The 21,279-nt window shown below is 44.4% G+C and overlaps 3 pseudogenes; all 3 read left to right on the top strand.

The window, feature by feature from the left end:
* Nucleotides 1-92: 92 nt before the first annotated feature.
* On the top strand, nucleotides 93-211 carry LOC146866532 (5S ribosomal RNA; annotated as a pseudogene).
* A 1,866-nt stretch (nucleotides 212-2,077) lies between these two features.
* LOC146866531 (5S ribosomal RNA) lies at nucleotides 2,078-2,196 on the top strand (annotated as a pseudogene).
* A 106-nt stretch (nucleotides 2,197-2,302) lies between these two features.
* LOC146866530 (5S ribosomal RNA) lies at nucleotides 2,303-2,411 on the top strand (annotated as a pseudogene).
* The last annotated feature ends 18,868 nt before the right edge of the window (nucleotides 2,412-21,279 follow it).

Here is a 21,279-nt window from a genome sequence, read left to right as displayed (position 1 = left end):
TTAGGTGGATGAGAGTGGCTTGTCTCGCTTACTATGGCCAGCACTGAAGTAGAATGAAAAAATGTAAGAGCCCCAAAGTCATTCTTATTCAAGCCTACAGCCTGACCACCCTAAAAGCACCTGATCTTATCTGATCTCAGAAGTTAAGCAGGGTCGGGCCTGGTTAGTATGTGGATAGGAGACTGCCTAGGAATACCAGATGCTGTAGCCTTTTTTTTTGTTTTGCTTTAAGCAAATGTGGGTGGTTTTTCTCCCTTACTATGACCAGCAATGTAGTAGAATGGAAAAAGCTAAGAGCACCAAAGTCAGGCAGGCTATACCACCCTGAAAGCACCTGCTCTTGTCTGATCTCAGAAGTTAAGCAGCATTTGGCCTTGTTAGAACTTGGATGGGAGACTGCCTGGGAAAACCAGGCGTTGTAGGATTAAAAAAAAATGTTTTGCTTTAGGTGAATGAATGTGTCTTATCTCTCTTTCTATGGCCAGCAATGAAGTAGAATGAAAAAAGCTAAGAGCCCCAATGTCAGTGCTCTTCATGCCTATGACCATACCTCCCTAAAAGCACCTCATCTCAGAAGTTAGGCAGGGTTGGGCCTAATTATCAACTGGATGGGAGACCGCCTGGGAATGTCAGGTGCTGTAGGCTTTTTTTTTGCTTTAGGTGAATGAGGTGGCTTGTCTCGCTTACTATGGCCAGCACTAAAGTAGAATGAAAAAAGCTAAGAGACCTAAAATCAGTGCTTTTCATGCATAAGCCATACCTGAAAGCTCCTGGCCGTGACTTATCTCGGATGTTAAGCAGGTTCAGGCCTGGTTAGTACCTGAATGGGAGACCACCTGGGAACACTAGGTGCTGTAGTTTTTTTTTTGCTTTAGATGAATGAGAGTGGCTTGTCTCGCTTATTATGGCCTGTCGCATAGTTCCTATGTCTACCCTATACAGAATCTGCGCGTTCGGATAACATGAACTGTGGGTTTGGTGGCAGACTGACTCTGAGCACCCCCACCAGATATGTTAGCCTTTTTGCATTAGCTAGCTCACAGTGCCACTAGTATCTCCTTTTATCGGGGAGAGAATAGTTTCTGGCAACCTTAGAACATGACAACCCTGATCCCTCAGGATCGTGGAAACAATGTACTACTTTTTGCTAAGTCACTCGTGCTCACTTATTGGTTCTCAGAGAGTTACACAGAAGAAACAGTTGGTCGTGTTACAATAAGTATTTATTGCACAATTGTTCTTCTAGTGTAAAATAGATGTGCTGCAACAACCGTTAGACAGTAGCAGATATATATAATAAGCAGTACAGTGAATATAAATGGAAAGTACAGTTCTACCATTTTGCAATAATCATAAATGCATACATGTATATAAAATACATGATAAAAGAAAGCGCATACTCCTACAATGCCGATCTAGATGTACCTAAGTGTTCCTAGCATGTGAGTAGGTGTGAAGCCAAGAATCCCTCTAGGATTTAGCGAACCCCAATACCTGAAGTGTGAGAATGTAGGAGCCCGTCCTGGTCTCAAGTTGGACACCCCACGTGGGATGTTCAGACCACTGGCAGCTGGAGCGTCTGCATGCAGGAGCCTCAGCGTCGATGGTCAGTGTGTCGGCCTGGAAATCTCGGTTCCCTCTAACTAACACTAGCAAGATGTGCTGTATTTATGCTTAAAGTATCTGTGGTTCCTTTGTCCCTTGTTTCATGTGTTAGCGATTGTTGGGTTTGAGGATGACGTATGGGATGAACCTTGTACGTAGATATGGTGGGGAAGGTGGTGTAGCCCCTACCTGGTTTCCAAGAACTCTTATGAATATTCATTCATACTGTGTGAGTCTATTGATGAAGTTATAGAACTATATTGTTTAGGAGAAACCCTCCTTCTGCACGCAGGACTACAACTAGATGAAGGTTAAATCCTAAAGGCTTGTTACTGTGTAGTATACGGGAGATAATGCAGGTGACGTGTATGATATTACCAGGGCCTATTTTTGGGTACCTATATGAAAGATAACAGGCCAGCATTGAGGTAGAATGAAGAAAGCTGAGAGCCCCAAAGTCAGTGCTTTTCATGTTAATGACCATACCACCCTGAAAACACCTGATCTCATCCGATCTCAGAGGTTAAGCAGGGGTGGACCTGGTTAGTACCTGAATGGGAGACCCCCTTTGAATACCAGTTGCTTTAGGCTTTTTCTTTATTGCTGTAGGTGAATGAGGGTTGCTTGTCACGCTGACTATGGTCAGCACTGAAGTAGAATGAAAAAAGCTTAGATCTCCAAAGTCAATGGTCTTCATGCCTATGGCCACACCACCCTGAAAGTACCTGATCTCAGAAGGTAAGCAGGGTCGGGACTGGTTAGTACCTGGATGGGAGACCGCCTGGGAATACCAGGTGCTGTAGGCTTTTTTTGTTTTTTTATTTTCGCATTAGGTGAATGAGGGTGGCTTGTCTCGCTTACTATGGCCAGCAGTGAAGTAGAATGAAAAAAGCTGTTTTTATACGCAGCAGCGTTTGCCCAATAGACCATCATAAAGATATATAGTTGACCCAAATTAATAAATGCTGATTACAAATACCAATATATAACAATGACAAAATTGTACTTAATTGCATGCCACAAGGCATGTATATAGAACATTCTGAGTGCAGTCAAAATGTATGTTAAGATTATGATATTAATTTATACTTGAAAAATAACAAAACATCCATTGTTTTGATAGAAGAAGACTGAAATTTAGGTCTGTTATTAACCAAAAAAATATTAAATTTGTGAATATATATGTATATATAGGTTTATACTTATAAGGAGTTAGTGTTTGACAAGAGATATCAATAGAATAGTAAAATGTACTGAAGATAACATGAAATATTTCCAGATAGTTTACTTTAAATACACAAGCTGGGCTATTTTTTAATTTAACTATAGCTTCATGTGATAGCGCACCGTTTTTTACAGGCAGCATATTTTTGTTGCGTAGACATGGTCCTAGAAATGAGAGGGAAAGAGGTAGTAGACGACTGGCATTGGCCAGTTTCATGTTCCCCACATAATATTGATGGGCTTCTATGTTCACATCCTGTATCCCCGAGAGAAATCATAAGCGATGAGGAAAGTGATTCATTTCCCCCAGCTACCACTGGATGGAAGTACAGGAACACTGGCTCTTTAAATGTGAGACTGGCTCTAGCTATGTGAATCTTGGACGGAATGTCATTCTGGCAGCTCAACCATTGGGAGATGATATAAACCCAGATGAGGGCGCGAAGGAGGATCCCAAAAAAGAAGACGATGAAGCTGCAGGAAGGGAGATGGATGCTGAGGAGGGGAACCAGAACGGAGATGTCCCGAGTCACATCTTTACCGAAGACTAACCCCAAGAAAGACCCGGAGACCACCACAACTGCAAATTGCCATGCCATGCTCAAGGAGGAGCATGGCTAGCCCAGGTACATGCTCGCATACGGGGAGTCGGGAGGTGTCGGGAGCGTAAATAGGGAACTCTCGCTAACAGAGGAACTCTTGTTTAGTCTGTCTCTCTTGTTTTTCTCCTCCCCGCTGTGTTAGTGTGTCACGCTAACTCTACAGAAAAAAACTGCTATTTGTTGAATTATCTTTAGTCATTTTCTTTGTGTTGTGGCTCCGCGTAAAAACAGAAGGTTTATATTTTACAGAAACGATATTGCTGGAGCCTCAACCCCTCCCAAAACAATCTAGTATAACCTGAATTAGTGGATATTAACCCATCGCATAAAAGAACAAGACAAACTGTTTAGTTCACAAACAATTGGTGGCAGGTTTATTCGGTCCCTAAAGGCTAACACTTCCTTACTTTGAATATATGGTAATTGTGAATAGAACACTTACCTGTAGCACTTTTCCTTTTCTGAGGGGCATTTGAAGATCCTGGTGGTTCTGGACTCCGGTGTTCTACAAAGGAAAAGAAGAAGAAAGAAGTCAGTACTCCTAATTGAAACCTCAATAAATGAAGATTCAAGCATAAAATAATCCTCATTGTCTGACTGAGTAATCCCTACCTTTAACAATTGTCCATTGAAATGGCCTCTAAATTTGCACACACCTATGGTTTTTGTGGAAATCGGGTTTCAATAAATATTTGTGATTTGTGCACCACCAAGTAAAGTGTCTTGATTTTTTTTGATCCTCTTAAAATATTTGTTTCCATCAGATTTAGGAAATTACACAAAAAATATGCTCCCGTTTTTGCTTTCCTAACCGCTGAATCTGTACAGTTCATTCACAAGTATTTATATTTTGTTGTGTTACAAAAAAGATCGTCACATAATTTACTTTACTTATCTTTCTCTGACTGTAAAGTGATAGGGGTTTGTAAACAGCAATCGCTGTGTTAAAAAGCAGCAGTTTGTCAGAAAACAGCCTGACATTTGACCTCTGGGTTTGAAACGCAGCAGAAGTGGCAAGATAAATATAGAATTTAAACGCATCTTTATTTATTGCTTGAACTTTTGTAACCCACCAAAAATCGACTCGCGACCCCACAGTTTGGGAAACACTGCTCTAGAGTCCAATGTATCTGAGCCATTTACTATTTAAAATATTACCAATAAATGTTCAATACTGACAGTATTATTATTACTATGTTTAAAGAAATTGCTGTTATTTACATTTAAGAGAATTATACTTTCCTCACTAAAATAGCTATGATGGAGGGAACTTGGAGATTCAAATATGCAGGCTAAAAGAGGACGTAAAAAAATCAAGGACTCTAGGAAAGATGCTAGAGAGAGAATGGTAAATGCTCCGTCATAAAACTTTGAATAATTTTCCTTCATTTTCAATCCTTTTAAAAACAGGGTGCAGTAAAAGGATCATTGGGGATGATGGGGTGCATTCTCTTAAGTGTCCATAGTGGCAGTCTAGTTTAGTGTTTATATGTGCAAAGTGAAAGTAAACTTTCTTCAGCATTTGTTATTGTGTACCTATCAGATTTGTTCTTATGGTTTTATTAACCACTTCCTTGTTGGTAGACAGTCACATAGTATGCCTTTGGAGACATTTTTACCTATATATGAAATGTGCTGGTTTACCTTATAGAATATGGCTATTACATATACATAGAACTTTATTTTAATGATTCCTGTAGGGATATGATAATACCTATTTTACACATGGGGAATACAGGCTTCAAAGAACTGATTAATATATTGTCCCCTGTATTCTAAAGGTTCCTTTTGAAAAATAAGAACAGATCTTTTTTTCATGCGGTATTATGGGTGGTAAGTGGCTACTACATATCCCAGGCACTGTATTTTACTTATTTCTCTTGGGATAATGGGCATATCGGTTTTGTATGGGGGTTAAATTGCTGTTATATATACCTGCCACTATATTTGAGTAATTGCTGAAGGAAAATGGGGATACCTGTGTTCTACATAGGGGATTATGTGCATTAAATTGCAATTCAATATTCTTTGGAATGTATTACTAGTGATACAGGAAGGAAATGGGAATAGTGATTTTCTACATGGGTGATGATTGGTATTAAATGACTGTTACAAATATCTGCCACTGTATTTTCATTATTCCTGTAAAGAAATGATAATCGTTAATTTACTCACTGGGGATTATGGGCTTTAAAGGATTGTTGAATACATTTTCCCCTAAATTACAATGATTCTTGATAGTTGAATGAAAATAGATAATGTTTTAATAGAGGATTGTGGGGTGTAATTCGCTACATCATTGTAATTGGCCAAGCAATACTAGTTATTTCTCTTGGGATAGTGGACTCAGCGATTTTCCACATGGATGATGATGATTGTTATATGGCTGTTACATATCCTAGAAATTATATTTTATGTATTTCTCTTGGGATTAGGGCCATAGTGATTCTCTACTTGGGGATTGATAGAGGTTAAATGGCTTTTACATATATCTGCCACAGTAGTGTAGTGATTTGTGTTGAGGAAATGGGAATTTGTTTACATGGAATGGTGAGGGTTACATAAACCTGGTACTGTAATTCAGTAAATGTAGAAGAACAATGGGCATAGTTGTGTTCTGCATGGAGCATTATGGGTGTTACATGGACATTGAATATATATATATGGGATTGTGTTAGGACTACTTCAGGTAAGAAGTGGGGATGGATATATCCTACATGAGGGTTAAATAGATACTAATATACCTGCTACAGGAAATGGGGGTAGGGATTTTCAACATCGGGAATGCTGGGAGTTAAATGGCTGTTACTATACCTACCATTGTATTTTCATGATTAGTGTAAGGAAATGGTAATAAATATTTTACTCATGGGGTCATGGACTTTAAGTGGCTGTTGAATCCATTTTCTCCTATATTCCAATGATTCCCGTTAGGAAAATGGGAATTGATAATGTTTACAAGGAGAATTATGTGGGTAAAAACTACTTACATTGCTGTTTGGCACAGATAAACTCTCATCCATGTTTCTGACTGAGTGAGCTCACAGGTCCTTGGGCCCTCAACCCCCTCACACCCTGGGAACCATTCAAGCTGCAGGCCAATCTTAGAACGAGTACTCAACTAAAGGTACCAAGATCCTGTTCTCTGTCTGGCCCATGATCTCAAAGACCTAAACTATGAAGGGGCCAACATTTCCTCTATCCTAAACTTCACTATAGCTGTCCAGAAGACATGACAAGCCTTCTTTGAGGCTAAAAAGCCACTCAAATACATGGGAATTGACTATGCCATGCTTTATACTGCAAAACTGTGTATCATGCACAAAGGGAAATCAATGTTATTCGGCGATCCCAAGGCAACACTTCAATTGCTTTTTAAATTTGCTTCAACAGACGAACCCGCAGTTAAAGGGGGACACCCCTCTGTAGAACTCTCCATTCTTATACATAAATAATTAAAGCTGGAAGCAAAAGGCCTAGCAAGTGGACTGGAGGTATACATCTTTTGGAGGCAATGGCCACAAACAAAAAGCGGGATAGGAAATATGCTGCTTTGATAATTGGAAACATGTATATAAATCCAAAACTGTCCAAGAAAAACTCAGCCATTGGGAAAATCTCAAGGATAAAGAGAACCCTACAGCACAACTATGCAGCAGATACATGGGTGATAGTGGGAGACTTCAACATGTTTCTATTGAGAACTGTTGATCTTCCGACATGGCAACAAAAAGGAGATTTCGCTTGGCAGATCCAAGACATTATTTTAGGGAAAACAAAGAAAGATAAGGCTGGAGAAAAATTTGCCATCACCCTTAATTCATTAGGTCTCGACCTTTATCCTGCACACACATAACGAGCTCGGGTTTGTCGTTAATTGATTATAGCTGGGTATCCATCCAAACTTTTCCACAGATAAGCAATTTTCAAGTTCAGCATAGCCTAACTAGTGACCACATAAGACTAGTTTGCACTCCAACAGACTTGAACTATAGGCACTTGTGGGTTGCAAAGAGTAAAATGGCCAAACACTCTGTGGGATGGAAAAAGGGAGGCCTGATAGAATTTCTAACAAAAGGAGCAATGGAGCAGCTGCCCCTACCCCAGGATTGGGCCGAGTTCCTGGAGAAGCTCCTTAACTTATTTCCCAACAAGAAAACCGACAAACAAGCAGCTGCCCCCCGGCACTGAGGGACCTTAAACGTAAACTAAACAAGCTCCTGAGAACAGCATGCAAGAATAGAAAAGTAAAAGCATGGGAAGTAGCCAGGCAAGAGGAGGAGGCACTATGGATGGAACTAAAAATTCAGCCAAATTTGTGACAATAGTACAGAAAAAAACAAGTAAAAATCATTCAAAGGTTTCCACCTCAGTTTCGGTCCACCAGTGGACAGATTGCATCTTGAACGCATACCGCTCCGTGGAAGAGGGACTTAGTATGGCCCATTTATTGAACGATACACTGGAACCCCCGCATGAAAATCCAGAGCAATTGAGAAAAATGATGGTTGAAAAAGAAAAGATCGCACAAATATTGGTTTAATTTCGATCAGCAGGAGCACCAGAACCAAATGGTCTACCAACTAGAATAATTAAATCAGTGCCAGAGGAATAGGCCACTTTGCTAATTCCTCTTTTCAAAAATTGCATAGCAAGAAATTAAGTGCCAGACAGTTGAAGAGGTGCCATATTAACACTTATAAAAATGACCAACCAGAGAATTTTAGGCTAATTGCCCTTTTAGACATTGAGGAAAAATGCTTTGCAAACACTTTGAAGAATGAGCTAGAGGAATGGGCAAACCAGAAGTCCTTAACCTCAATTTCTCAGTCCGGTTTGAAGCGCTGTCATGGAACTGAGAACTACTTAATTATCCTCTCCTCTCTAATTCAAGCCACCAACATCAAAGACGCTGTATGTAATTCCAATTGATTTTACAGCAGCATTCAACAGAGGACAGATTGTGGCTTTGACAGAAGCTCTCCAACTGGGGCATCTCAGGAAACCTACTTAGAGCCATCAGGAGTTTCTATACCAGAGCCTGGGTGTGAGTGAAAACATCAGCAAGTAGAGATAAGACACACAAGATATATATCACTACTTGGGTAAAACAAAGATGTATTCTAGCCCCCTTCTGTTTAATCTCTATGTGGCAGACATAAATGACGCATTAGACTCAGCTCGAGCTTTCTCTCCCAGATTGGGGGGCACACATATTCATTGTCTCATACATGCAGATGATACATCACTATTCAGCCACACTGCAGTGGGGATTCAATGATCACTGGAGGCTCTTGTATAGTACTACAAGGATAACAAATTGACATTAAACAACTCTAAAACAAAAATTATGGTTTGTGGTGCCAGGAGTAACAACACTTCATATAGATCGAAGTTTAAATTTATAGAGAATGATGTAGCCCCAGAGGTAGTTTTAAGTCTAAAGTATCTAGGCATTTTCTTTAATCAGCGAGGCTCACACATAACACATCTTGCCTCCCTGAAAGATACCTCTCTGTTAATGATTATGAGGTTCATGAACCTATCAAAGAAAATGCACAGACTGACCTCTCAGGCACCTATAAAGTAATTGAAGCTAAGTTCATGCCAACTTTAACCTATGAGTGACTGACTTTTAAAGACCAAACTGACGAATGGATGGATGAAGTGCAAATGTAATGCTTCAGAAAACTGTTCCTTCTCTCCAATGTCACACCATCTTCCCAAATACGATTAGAATTTGGACTGAACAAGCAAGCAGTAATGATGAAAGCTCAATTCTTGAGATATTTTATGCACTTAAAAATCCCCCAAAGAACTGATAAAGCAAGGCCTTCAGGAAAAGGAACTTCAGTGGGATCCTTTTGTGGCAACTGAATGCTTAGGAGCCCAGAATATACTCTCACAAAAGCTGCTGCAAAAACTAATATCCAAGATCCTAGTCAAAAATGCAAAATTAATATTGTGGGAAGAAGACCGACAAGAACTACTGCAAAAGGCCCACACAGACATATGTGGGTGGGACCAGGAAAAAGCCATATATTTATCCAACTCCATGAATCCAGCTCTTAAAAAGACACTCCTGAGGATGCGATGTGGGTTCAATTCCATTAAAAGCATACAAATTAGGACGCTTAAAATACACCGCCACAACAGCTGACTGTGCAACTTCAAGCGGGAATCACTGATGCATGTCATCTGGCTTAGTCCTGCTTTAAAAAACTTAAGATGCTATTGGCTAAAGCCGATGTTCCTCATTTGAGTATACCTACATATAATCGCTTTAACCCCTTTGCTGCTGCGGACATTCCGCTGCAGCGCTGGGGGGGGGCAGGGGGGCAGCGCGGCGGGCCTGTGCTCATGACGGAGCCGCTCCGTCATGAGCCACAGTTGAGCTGTGCTCATGACGGAACGGTTCCGTCATGACTCCGCCCATTTGCGTTGTCCCCCCGCACAGGCGGGGAAACAGCGCCGCGTAGGCGGAGCGGCCGCCAACGGGAGTGTCATGACGGAACCGTTCCGTCATGAGCACACGCCAACCGTGGCTCATGACGGAACGGTTCCGTCATGAGCAGGGAAGGGGTTAATGCACTAGCGAACCTGGAAGAAGTAGACTGACTGAAAGGACTTGGCTTTAGCATAGTGGGAATAATGAATGGAGGACCCATAGGGCTGAGAATACTACTGGGGATTGGGTACATTTGGCTTATATGATCACGCAGGGCAATGCGACATACCTAATTTAATTTCGGTGCATAATTCTTGTGAAACGGTCACGCCAACCGTTTATGACAAAAGACCTATTCCCTCTCTACCTATAAGTGTGGCTGCCCCAATATTATGCCCTACACCGGGGGATAACCATTTGATACCTAACAGAGGGGAAAGCCCAGACTCCCAAGCAGATGATATTGGCATTGGTAACTGTAATTTCATGATTTGGAATGTGGCCGGTTTAAAATCTAAGGCGAGGGATACAGTATGGAACAACTTTGTGCAGAAGTTTGAACTTATTAGTTTACAGGAAACATGGGCAGTGGAGCCTATACATATAAATGGCTATAAAACCCTACATACACCAGCAATAGTCTCATTGCATGGAAGAGCCAAAGGGGTTTTATGTACCTATGTTTCGAATCTGGTAAATGTTGGTAAAATTAATATGGTGGTCGAGGATGTTTTTTAGCACATTATTAGTTTACCTGTGGATAAAACCTGTACAGTGATATTAGTGAACTACTATAATAACGTTCCTCATGACCAAATAGAGGGGGTTATTAAAGCCATATATTGTCATCTTCAAAAGTTACAGGAGTCTATACGTAGGGACTTACTGGTAGTTGGGGAGGGGATTTCAACTCTGGGTTATGTCAAAATTCAGAAACCGGGAATTGTGGTATTATACTTGATATGGAGACGATCCTCCCACATTTTCCACACTCAAGGTACGGTGACAGTTTAAACGAAATAGTGTTCCAACTTGATCTAGGTTTTGCTAATATTCTATGTTCTCCTCCTGTCATCTTCGATCCTACTTTTAACGGCCGTGGAACATTCTCCACAATAGATTTTATCCTGGTTTCCAACAGGCACTGTTCAAGAGTTACTAACTTCCGTACTCATAAGATCGCTATAAGGAATCACTTTCCTCAGAGCCTGGGTATTCTATTCTTTAGAAAAGAAGCAATGAGAGTTAAAACACCCAATCCCATACTGGGAGACATGTCTCTATCAGGCAAAATGGATATGTATTACGATGGGACAAAATAGATCCAAATGAATTAATGAGTAAGGTTGTAACAGAATGTAACAACAAGATCATGGCCTGTTTGGATGAGAATTCCACATGCAAGGAAATTATTAACAGTTTCACTGCCATTACAGACTATATTAAGGAGGCTCTCACCCGTAAAATCAATAATAAGAAGGGAAACCAGAGGAAAGAAGGGTGGTTTTATTCCAACTGCACAAGGGCTTATAGGAACCTTAAAAGTGCCCTGCATTTGGAAGATAAAAACAAGGATAAGATCAGAGAAGCCCGTAAAGAGTATAATTGTGCCTTAAAAGAGAGAAGAAATGTGTTAAGAGTGGAGGCATGGATAGCTTTACGTGAAGCCTCTGTTATCAGAGACTCTGGTGCCTTTTGGAAGGCAGTTAATGCCCCTTTTTTGATAGATAGTGACATAGCGACTATTGAGGTAGCAATAACTGAGCAGGCGTGGATAGAGCACTTTCCTCTTTGTATAATGTTTCACACTTTGGACCTCAAATTACCATAGATGATGAGGTTGAGCAAGTAAAACCTCCAGAGGTCCAAGGGGAACAACTGCTTTTTGACCTCAGTGAGGTAAATCTGGCCATTGCTAAAAGTCTGGGAGGAAAGGCCGCTGGCCCGGATGGCGTCCCTGTTGATATCTTCAAAGCTAATATGGAACTATGGGGCCCACTGCTGACACAAGGTTTTAATGCCTGTGGTTCTGCAGGTTTTTTTATCTACATGGTATGAATCCATCTTGGTACCTGTAGGAGAGTAAGATCTGCATTTATGTTGCCCCACTTTTTTTCTGATGTATACACTGGTTTCTGGCTATAGTCTGGCTGGGTTCCTGCTAATCAGGGCCCCAGTCTCTCTGTTCTCTATAAATGACTTGGTGTGCATATTAGGTGCACTAGTGATTGGATACTGTGGTACCTTATGAGCCCCTAGTATATGGTACCTTAGGTACCTGGGGCATTGGTACTTGATAGGCCTACCAGGGGCTGAAGCATGTATTATGCCACCCCTGGAAAGCAGACTCAATCTGACACACCAGGCCTGCTACTGCAGCCTGTGTGTGGTAGCGTTAGCACTCCTCAAAGAGGTATAGGTTCCTATATCTCACCATACACACACATATAAACCTATCAGCCACCCCTATGGCAGGCCCTATCAATCCTGAGGGCAGGGTGCTTGGTTTACTATGTGAGGGGGTGCCTCTGCCTGAGCAGGGCCCCTCTGCAGTTGGCAGGGTCTATTCCCTGTGGCTGTTTGTGGATGCGGCTAAACCATATACTCTTAAGTGCATTATAACCTTGCGGTAAATGCTAACTTTGGAATGACTGCATCAAAACATGTCGTGTTTGGTGTCAAACAACTTGGAATCATCCCCCCACCCCAGTAACTGGGGTGGGAGTATGATCCCACCCTTCTAGAGGGGATGACATATACCCACTGTACTAAACGACAGAAATCCTATAGAGCCCTGGCATCACAAAATGGATGCCACCAGCACAGACCCTGGGCTGCTCTCCTGCTGCTGACTGAAACTCGCAGTGGAGGAGGCCCAACAAAAGGCATCCTGTCACAGGGAGGTGTCACCACCTTCCAGACAGGATTTAGTGTATTGGAGCTGGGTGGGTGCACTCCTAGAGTGCTTTGAAGTCGTGCACTGGGGGAGCAGAAGGCTCCTCTGTGCATATGCCAGCTCAAACCGGTTCAGGGGCTACCTGTCCCTGCTCTGGCATGAAACTGGACAAAGGGAAGTGGGTGTAACCACCCCCTCCCCTGACCCTCCTAGAGGAGTGGTCATAGAGCTAGTCCCTCCCCTATCTTCACTATAAGATAGCAAGCATTGCCTTTACAAATCAGATAACCCTGGACAACACTCTACAAAGAAGAATCCTGGCCCTTCGATGTTCCACTACCTTTGGAAGACAGAAGAATCTCCCTTGGAGTCAAGGAGTGACTCCCCTGCTTGGCAGGCACCAAAAACCTTAATCAACAGTTGCAAATGTTCCCGCTCCTGCCGGAGTTCAAAGTCCTTGCTGCCCTGGAAGTAGATTTCCCAACTTCTCGACGCCCATTGTGAGTCCTCAGCGAAGCTGTGGTGAGTGGACCCCACGAGTGACAAGGAACAGCAATACCCGGGGACCTTGAACTATTGTCGAGTGCAAACCCTAAACAATACTCTATGAACTTGTGCATTGGACCATTTGTGGCCCAAGCCTCCAGCAGGTCTTGCCCCAAAAATCAGCAGCCTACCCCATCCCGAGTGACCATGGGCTCCTGTGAAGCATTTCCTGAAGAGTCATCTTTGCGATCACTTGCCCATTGGCTAGTGGGTCTCCCGAAGACTTTTCTATCAACTCAAAGGGCTGTCCTGGTTGCTCCTGGCCAGCCCTCACTTACCTTTGCTGGGTGAGTCCCTCAGATCTTGCTGGTCTGCACCATCGACTTTTTTCAGTTTACACAATACTTGCAGTTGCCAAGGCTTGTTTCCTCCAATCCGGTTGCCAATACCGCCATCAGCTGCAGACGTTGGGGGACACTCCAAATTCAGTCGCTGGTCATCATTGATCTCTCCTGCACCTCGTGAGCAAAGAGTCAAACCACCATCGATGACCTAAAATCACCTGACATCCGTGGTCATCCATCTTCCTGGCCACCGGTCACTGGCAAGTGACTTTGAACACTGTCCCTTCAATTTTCAGGTCTTCTCAATCTTGAATCCAGGCTTGGATTCCACCGGACACTTCTTCAGACCACGCAAGCAGCAAGTCTTCTTTGGTCTCCATAGAAAACAGCGACGCGACCCGCCACCAAAAGACACCTATGCACCCGGCTTCCCTGGGTGAGGTAACTCGTGCACTCCAGTGCCCAAGTGTGTGTTGGCCCTCGAAGTACTTACCTTGTAAGTGGCTTGCTTGTAGTCTTCCTCGAAGTACCCTAGAACTTTAAAAATCTAACCGCGACTTGCACCATTATAACCAATAGGGAACCCGCGGTTGTGTTCACACACTGCACGCGTCTCCCGTGGTACGCCCCTTGTGCTCCAGCCATATTTGTGCTTAATTTATTGTGAAAACGTTGACATTTGAATGTGTACCTGGTTTCTAATCTCATAAAGAGATTAGCAGAGTGTGTCTAGTAATAAATACATATATATTTGATATATATACCTCTGCGGTGTCTTTTCGTTTGGTAATTAAAGAGATTATAAGGTAAAACAAGCTGCTTTATATTCCTCTGAGACTTAGCCTGAAGGGTGCTCTCCACAGCTACCGCTAGGATAGCTTTCTTTAAAAGGTTGTATTAAACCTATCTACCATAAGATTCAAATTGGACTGGTGTAAGGTGGTCACTATGACTAGTGACCAGCATATGCCAGGCCAACTTCTCACATTGGTGGGCAGCGTGTGGGATTCCAGCTTGCCATTGTTTTACCCGAAAATCTCAATTTTAATTACTAACTGAAAACCACTTAAGGTACTCAAGGTACATATAAAGTCAAGCTTAGTATCAATAAGTTCTACGGAACTTAGAACTGTTTGTGAAGGGATAAGCACACCCTTGCTACAGCTCAAGCTAGGTTCAGTAGGCCACAAACTAGTGTAGGTAGTACAACACTGCACAACACTAGAATGTCCTTAAAAGGTGGAGCCAGTGGGTCCACCCAGCCTCAGTACAATGACATGACCTACTATGACTTGAAGGCCACGTGTGTTGCAAGACACCTGAAGCAAGGACAGAGTCCCTCCACACAACACCTGATAGATCTGTTAGTAGCAGTTGATCTTAGACGGGCTCTAGAAGCTGGTGGATCTGGATCAGGGAGTGGGTCAGTCATAGTCTCTGGGTCTGATAATGAAAATCAAGATGACCTGGAGTCTGTGATTTGAGGGCCATACCCAGAAAGGTCTGAACAGGACAGAGGAATCCTCCCTAAGAGGGCTGATAGAGTGGAAGAGAGGCCTAGGTCCCCTTCAAGGGATCCTGACCATTCATTGCACTCTAACAGAGAATCCGTCCATCAGAGGAACTCATATTCACATAGAGAGACCTCCTCTGAAAGAAGGTACAAGATGCTCCAGTATGAGGAAGCTAGGCTTGCCCTCAGAACCAAGCAATTGGCCTTAGATAGAGAAGCCTTTGAGCTCCAGAGAGCTTCTAGAAAAGAGGGGTTAGATACCCCTGGTGGCAGCAGCAGTGTCCCTAGAGGCAGAGATTACATTCCAGACCATAGGAACCTGTCCAACGTTGTTCCTCCCTACCAGAGTGGGGATGATATCCACAAATGGATAACTGCTATGGAGAGGGCCTGTAAAGTTCAACAGGTCCCCCAGAAACATTGGGCAGCAATTTTGTGGCTCTCCTTTACAGATAAAGGTAGAGATAAGCTCCTCACTGTTAGAGAAGAGGATGCTGATGACTATGAAGCCCTGAAGAGTGCATTAATAGATGGGTTTGGCTTAACCACTGAACAGTACAGGTTGAAGTTCAGAGATACCCAGAAAGCACAGACTCAGGATTGGACTGACTTTGTTTGTGCAACCAAGGCTCTAGAAGGTTGGCTGGTTGGTAGTAGAGTTACTGATTTTAAGGGATTGTATAATCTTATAATGAGACAACAGATCCTTAATAATTGCCAAAACCAGTTGTTGCATCAGTACCTGGTGGACTCTGAGCTGACCTCTCCCCAAGAATTGGGAAAGAAGGCAGACAAATGGGTCAGAACCAGGGTGAGGCAGAACACCCAGAACCAAGTGGGTGACACCAAGAAGCAAGAGCCTAAAGGCTCAGATAAAGGTGGGGATAAGTCAAAAGACCAGAAGTCTTCACAAGGGCCCCAAAAATCTGCAACTGGTGGGGATTCACAGTCTACAAAGGGAAAAGGCCAAAAGAAGCCCTGGTGCAAATTCTGTAAACAGAAAGGGCACTGGACTTCTGATTGTACCAAGTTCAAAGACCAAACCACCACCACTCCAGCCCCTAAGGCAGCTTTTCCTCCCAGTGCAGTCATTGGTGGAGGTGGTAACCAGAATAAGGGTGTAGTAGGGTTGACCCTGGGTTCTGCTGTGGACTCTGGCCTAGTCAGAGTACCAACCCAGGCATTGCTAGTTTGTGAGGGAGACCTTGATATGTCCTTCCTAGTGAGCCCCAGTAATCTGGGCAAGTACAAACAGCAGCCTATCATAAATGGCAAACAGGCTTTGGCATTCAGGGACACAGGTGCTAGTGTCACCATGGTTGCAGAGGATCTGGTGGACCCTGCACAGAACATCCTGGGTGAAATGTACCAGGTGACCAATGCAAGTAATGTCAGGACCAACCATAGTCTGGCAGTTGTGAACTTCTCCTGGGGAGGAGTAAGTTGACTCAAAAAGGTAGTAGTCAGTGCAGACCTCCCTGTCGAATGTTTGTTGGGCAATGATCTGGATACTTCAGCCTGGTCTGAAGTAGAATTATGGACTCATGCTGAGATGTTGGGCATACCTGCAGAGGTGTTTGCTGTGACCAGGTCACAGGCCAAAATGCATAAGGGTGAACCAGCTCTGGATCCTGAAACTATGGACCAGATGCTACCCAGGAGGAGGAGCAGTAGGGTCAAGGCTGTGCCGTCCCCTCTGTCTCAGATCTCAGATTCCCCTCCTGAGGGAGGAGAAGCAGATCCAGAAAAGGAACTGCCCCAGAGGGACTTGAGCCTGATCAGGTTGAGTTCTTGGGGGCAGGGGGACCTTCTAGGGAAGATCTGAGTAAGGAGCAACAGTGCTGCCCCACTCTTGAACCCCTCAGACAGCAAGCTGCTGCTGAGGCTGCTGGGAGTGCTAGTGGGTCCCATAAAGTTTATTGGGATGAGGGGCTCCTATATTCTGAGGCTAGAGATCCTACCCCTGGAGCCACCAGGAGGTTGGTAATACCTCAGAGGTTTATGGGGTTCCTCTTGACCCCAGCACATGACATCCCATTGGCAGGACACTTGGGCCAAAACAAGACCTGGGACAGGCTTGTCCCTCATTTTCATTGGCCACACATGTCTGAGGACACCAAGGAGTTTTGCCGCTCCTGTGTCACTTGCCAAGCCAGTGGCAAGTCAGGTGGCACAACAAAGGCCCCCCTAAAACCACTACCTGTGGTGGGGGTTCCCTTTGAAAGGGTAGGGATTGACATTGTTGGTCCCCTTGACCCTCAAACTGCATCTGGGCACAGATTTATACTGGTGGTAGTGGATCATGCCACCAGGTATCCAGAAGCTATACCCCTCAGGACTACCACAGCCCCTGTGGTAGCAAGAGCCCTCATTGGAGTTTTCTCCAGAGTGGGTTTCCCAAAGGAGGTCATATCTGACAGAGATACAAACTTTATGTCAGGATATCTAAAAGCAATGTGGAAGGAGTGTAGTGTCAATTACAAATTCACTACTCCCTATCACCCACAATGCAATGGGTTAGTTGAGAGATTTAACAAAACCCTAAAGGGAATGATTAAAGGCCTCCCAGAAAAGCTTAGGCGAAAATGGGATCTTTTACTTCCCTGCCTTCTGTTTGCATACAGGGAGGTTCCACTGAAGGGGGTTGGCTACAGCCCCTTTGAACTTCTGTTTGGGCACCCTGTAAGAGGACCCTTATGTCTAGTGAAGGAGGGATGGGAGTTACCTCTCAAACCTCCCAAACAGGATGTGATGGACTATGTTCTTGGTCTCCGCTCCCGGATGGCAGAGTACATGAAGAAGGCAACTAAAAACCTTGAGGCCAGCCAAGAATTACAAAAAGCTTGGCATGACCAAAAGGCTGTCCTGACTGTTTATCAGCCAGGCAAGAAAGTGTGGGTGTTGGAGCCTGTGGCCCCAGCAGCTCTCCAAGACAAATGGAGTGGCCCCCATACAATTGTTGAGAAAAAGGGAGAGTCACCTACTTGGTGGATCTTGGAACTCCCAGGAGCCCCCTTAGGGTGCTCCATGTCAACAGACGTAAGCCATATGTGGACAGGGCTGACATGGGCTTGCTCAAGGCAACAGATGAGGACCAGGAGGAGGAGAGTGGGCCTCTCCCTGACCTGCTCTCACAGACCCCTGATGATGGGTCAGTTGATGGTGTTGCTTTGGCAAGCAGCCTCACTGAGCATCAGCAAACTGAATGTAGACAAGTGCTACAACAGTTTAGACATATGTTTAGCCTGACCCCAAGTCAGACTTCCTGGTGCACCCATGAGGTGGACACTGGAGACAGTCTGCCTGAAAAAAAGAGTAAAATCTACAGGCAACCTGACCATGTCAGGGATTGTATCAGGACTGAAGGCCAGAAAATGTTGGAACTAGGTGTTATTGAGCCCTCAGATAGCCCTTGGGCTAGCCCAGTAGTCCTTGTGCCAAAACCTCATACCCAGGGTGGTAAGAAAGAAATGAGGTTTTGTGTTGACTACAGAGGCCTCAATGCAGTCACCAGGACTGATGCCTATCCAATTCCCAGGGCAGATGAACTCATAGACAGTTTGGCCTCAGACAAGTATCTTAGTAACATTTGACCTAACAGCTGGCTACTGGCAAATCAAGTTAGCTGATGATGCCAAGTCCAAAACAGCATTTTCAACCCCTGGTGGGCACTATCACTTTGTGGTAATGCCCTTTGGTTTGAAAAATGCACCTGCCACTTTTCAGAGGTTGGCGAATAAAGTTCTGAATGGTATGGAAACGTATTGCTCAGCTTATCTTGATGATATTGCTGTCTTTAGTTCCACCTGGCAGGATCACCTGGTCCACCTCAGAAATGTTTTGGAGGCCCTGCAAAAAGCAGGCCTCACTATCAAGGCCACTAAGTGCCAGATAGGACAGAGTCAGGTTGTGTACCTGGGCCACCTTGTTGGTGGAGGCCAGGTTCAACCATTGCAGAGCAAAATCCAAACCATAATGGAATGGGTAGCTCCAACAACCCAGACACAGGTTAGAGCCTTTTTAGGCCTGACTGGGTACTATAGGAGGTTTGTTAAGGGATATGGATCTATAGTGACCCCCTTAAATTATCTGACCTTCAAGAAAATGCCAAAAAAGGTTCAGTGGACAGCTAGCTGTCAAAAGGCATTTGATGACCTCAAGCAGGCAATGTGCACTGCCCCCATTTTACAGAGTCCAGACTACCAAAAGAAGTTCATTGTTCAAACAGATGCTTCAGAGCTGGGCGTGGGAGCTGTACTGTCTCAACTTAATGATGAAGGTCAAGACCAGCCAGTAGCTTTCAATAGCAGAAGGCTGACCCCTAGAGAGAAACGTTGGTCAGCTATAGAGAGGGAGGCCTTTGCTGTGATGTGGGCCCTGAAGAAGCTGAGGCCATACTTGTTTGGCACTCACTTCATAGTTCAGACTGACCACAAGCCCCTCCTATGGCTCAAACAGATGAAAGGTGAAAATCCTAAACTGCTCAGGTGGTCCATTTCCCTACAGGGGATGGACTATACAGTGGAACATAGACCTGGGACCCAACATGCCAATGCAGATGGACTCTCAAGGTATTTCCACTTAGAACATGAAGACTCAACTGGTCAAGGTTAGTTTAATGTCCCTGCGTTGGGGGGGGGGGGGGTTGTGTAGGAGAGTAGGATCTGCACTTATGTTGCCCCCAATTTTTTTCTGCTGTATACACTGGTTTCTGGCTATAGTCTGGCTGGGTCCCTACTAATCAGGGCCCCAGTCTCTCTGTTCTCTCTAAACGACTTGGTGTGCATATTAGATGCACTAGTGATTGGAAACTGTGGTACCTTATGAGCCCCTAGTATATGGTACCTTAGGTACCTAGGGCATTGGTACTTCACAGGCCTACCACGGGCTGAAGCATGTATTATGCCACCCCTGGGAAGCAGACTCAATCTGACACCCCAGGCCTGCTACTGCAGCCTGTGTGAGGTAGTGTTAGCACTCCTCACAGAGGTATAGGTTCCTATATCTCACCATACACACACATATAAACCTATCAGCCACCCCTATGGCAGGCCCAATCAATCCTGAGGGCAGGGTGCTTGGTTTACTATGTGAGGGGGTGCCTCTGCCTGAGCAGGGCCCCTCTGCAGTTGGCAGGGTCTATTCCCTGTGGCTGTTTGTGGATGCGGCTAAACCATATACTCTTAAGTGCATTATAACCTTGCGGTAAATGCTAACTTTGGAATGACTGCATCAAAACATGTCGTGTTTGGTGTCAAACAACTTGGAATCATACCCCCACACCAGTAACTGGGGTGGGAGTATGATCCCACCCTTCTAGAGGGGATGACATGTACCCACTGTACTAAACGACAGAAATCCTATAGAGCCCTGGCATCACAAAATGGATGCCACCAGCACAGACACTGGGCTGCTCTCCTGCCGCTAACTGAAACTTGCAGTGGAGGAGGCCCAACAAAAGGCATCCTGTCACAGGGAGGTGTCACCACCTTCCAGACAGCATTTAGTGTATTGGAGCTGGGTGGGTGCACTCCTAGAGTGCTTTGAAGTCGTGCACTGGGGGAGCAGTAGGCTCCTCTGTGCATATGCCAGCTCAAACCGGTTCAGGGGCTATCTGTCCCTGCTCTGGCATGAAACTGGACAAAGGGAAGGGGGTGTAACCACCCCCTCCCCTGACCCTCCTAGAGGAGTGGTCATAGAGCTAGTCCCTTCCCTATCTTCACTATAAGATAGCAAGCATTGCCTTTACAAATCAGATAACCCTGGACAACGCTCTAGAAAGAAGAATCCTGTCCCTTCGATGTTCCACTACCTTTGGAAGACAGAAGAATCTCCCTTGGAGTCAAGGAGTGACTCCCCTACTTGGCAGGCACCAAAAACCTTAATCAATGGTTGCAAACTTTCCCACTCCCGCCGGAGTTCGAAGTCCCTGCTGCCCCGGAAGTGGATTTCCCAACTTCTCGTTGGCCATTGTGAGACCCCAGTGAAGCTGTGGTGAGGGGACCCCACGAGTGATGAGGAACAGCAATACCCGGGGACCGTGCACCATTGTCGAGTGCAAATCCTAAACGACGTTCTACGAACTTGTGCATTGGACCATTTGTGGCCCAAGCCTCCAGCAGGTCTTGCACCAAAAATCAGCAGCCTACCCCATCCTGAGT

This window comes from Triturus cristatus, chromosome 2_1 (genome assembly GCF_964204655.1).
Source record: "Triturus cristatus chromosome 2_1, aTriCri1.1, whole genome shotgun sequence".
NCBI classification, from domain to species: Eukaryota; Metazoa; Chordata; class Amphibia; order Caudata; family Salamandridae; genus Triturus; species Triturus cristatus.
Note: the sequence above shows the minus strand (reverse complement) of the source record. Positions and strands in the feature narration are given on the sequence as shown.